General features: G+C 48.7%; 1 pseudogene; it reads right to left on the bottom strand.

The window, feature by feature from the left end:
- Positions 1-792: 792 nt before the first annotated feature.
- LOC119361067 lies at positions 793-1,647 on the bottom strand (annotated as a pseudogene).
- Between the last annotated feature and the right edge of the window lie 851 nt (positions 1,648-2,498).

The raw sequence follows: 2,498 nt of genomic DNA, 5'->3' as shown, positions 1-2,498 counted from the left end.
AATCTGTGAGCCACGAGGACTCAGCAATCCCATTATCATGGGTATCAAGACTAGCAAAGCTCAATGGTTCTGGAAATAATAAGTGGTGAGGTTGTAGCAAGCGACTAAGCATTTTTATGGTGGCTAACTTACGAGTACAAGGATAAGATGAGAAACTAGGCAGATGGTCGCAAACTAGTAATGATCAATAAGTGATCCTGAACTACTTACGTTCAGACATAACCCCACCGTGTTCTCTTCACGAACTCACTCAAAAAGAGACCGTCACGATTACACACTCGGTTGGTGTATTTTATTTTGGATCTGGAGTCAAGTTCTCTACAACCGGATGTTAAAAACTCCCATCTACCACATAACCGCGGGCACGGCTTTCGAAAGTTTAAAACCTGCAGGGGTGTCCCAACTTAGCCCATGATAATCTCTCATGATCCGCAGAGACAATCCTCCATCTCGGGACAACCCGAGAAAACTCGGAATCCCGATGCACAAGCTCTTCGGAGAAAGGAAAACTATCCCAAGGAGATCTCCCGGTGAGTCAGATCCGTGTCTAGAGCCGCATGCTCTCTATCTATGGACTCATCCGTCTATGCAAAGTGGATGATAGGCAAAAGACCTCGAGTTGCTCCGAGGCGGCACCGCCGACTGCTAGGTAGGTGGGACAACACTTATGTCGAGCACTGCCCGGGGTTGTTGATTAATTATCCTCGGAGCCCGGGAAGTCCCTATGCAAGTTTTAGTTGTTGTTAGGCAAATGGTAAAACCAATGTTGGATCTCCTCGGGAAAGCTTTACTTTAGACGAAGAAACAAGGTGGGCTGATAAACCCCGACCACATTAGGTTTGGTAGCACCTTGATGAGGAACTCATGGAGCTGCAGTGAGCAAGATACTTCCCCGGCATGGTATCCTTTGGGTTGTTTGGAAAAGGAAAATCCTGCCTTGACCGGCGAATCAATGAAGGGGATATGTGCCACCTACAAATGGGTGTCATCAAGACAGGAACCAATATTGGACTTGAGTATGCCTAGCTGCAAGGTGTAAATGTGGCCGATCTTGGTCCATGAGTTCGGATTGATTTCCAAGCTCGGTATGGTGCCATTGTAGAGCTCTACGATGAACTTGACTAGACATGCAGTTACGGTGCACATGTGTATGCATCTCATGTATGATATGATGGAGTAGAGAGTAACGGTGAGTCATCACATGAGAATGCAAACAAAACTTACCAATCTCGAACGCGAGGCCGCTGAGTACGGAGCAGTGGTCGCCGCCGGTGAGCCAGAGGAGCAAAGGGCCATTCTCGCCGCCGACCTCAAACTCCACGAAGTAGTAGAACAGCTCGATGCTGTTGTCCTCGTCCACCTCCACGTACCTTATGATTGAGCATCAGCCGGTTATAACCAATAATGGAGTCAACCAAGGAGACAAGGAGATCTCGCACATCGGCACCTCCAACCGCGTAGAAAACTTGACCGAAGAACGGGTGAGAAATGGGTACCCGGTCTCGAGGTGGAAGGGGAGGTGGCCCTGGAACCGGGGAGGCTGGTCACCACCTTGGAACTGGAAGCTGCGCCAGCGACGGCGAGGTGCCTTGTGGCAAGTACGATGCAGAGGAAGAGGCAGATCAACAAGAGCAGCCGCTCGTTCATTCTCTCCTTGTGCTTCTTTTTATTTGCGACATGCTCTGTTTTGTTGTTCTCCGCAAGGAGGCTGAGACCTGCTACTTCAAAGCCTATATGCGCAAAATACATTTTTTTGGAAAAGGAGGATATACCCCGGCCTCTGAATCTGGCTGATACATGCAGCCATTTTATTAATTATTCACAATAACCTTATAAAATAATACATTAGTAAGCCTGAAGCCTCCATCTTCGCAACACCCATCGCTACTCTTATACCCTTGATGATGGGGTGCCGAATGTCTGAGTCGAATACCAAACAGACATCGCACCAAAGCCTAACATCTAAACACGGGTACCCCATCCAAGCCACAATGTCGGGACTGGGTCACACACCAGTCCGGCGCACTCTCAGTGGGCAGCACATGCGCACGCTGCAAGGGTCGTCGCCACCATCTTCCATTGATCCATCTTCAAAGTCGATACTGACACATCGGCCTTGCCAGGCCTCTCTACCATCGATGCCACCACGACACCAGATAGTGTCGTCCTCCTGCGTGAGTCCATCGCCACACATCAGACGCCAAGTCACCATTGCTCCACGCCTCTGTGATCTGCACCACCAATGTGTAGGATGAAGCACCGCTCCACCAAAGTTTCCATTCATTGGTCCCTCGAGCCCGTGTAAAACATCCAAGAATGATGCCCCAAGGGGGAAATGACACAAGAGCGCCGCTGAAAGTGCAACTAATCCCCAGGTGGTTTTGGTAATTCATAACAACATATAGCTCATTCAGATAATATCCATTCAAGTTAAATATTTCAGAAAGTTCAATGATTGGTATGGCATGTACTAGAGATGTGGACCCCTCAAAATGCTA

The sequence above is a fragment of the Triticum dicoccoides genome, chromosome 2B (assembly GCF_002162155.2).
Source record: "Triticum dicoccoides isolate Atlit2015 ecotype Zavitan chromosome 2B, WEW_v2.0, whole genome shotgun sequence".
Lineage (NCBI taxonomy): Eukaryota > Viridiplantae > Streptophyta > Magnoliopsida > Poales > Poaceae > Triticum > Triticum dicoccoides.
Note: the sequence above shows the minus strand (reverse complement) of the source record. Positions and strands in the feature narration are given on the sequence as shown.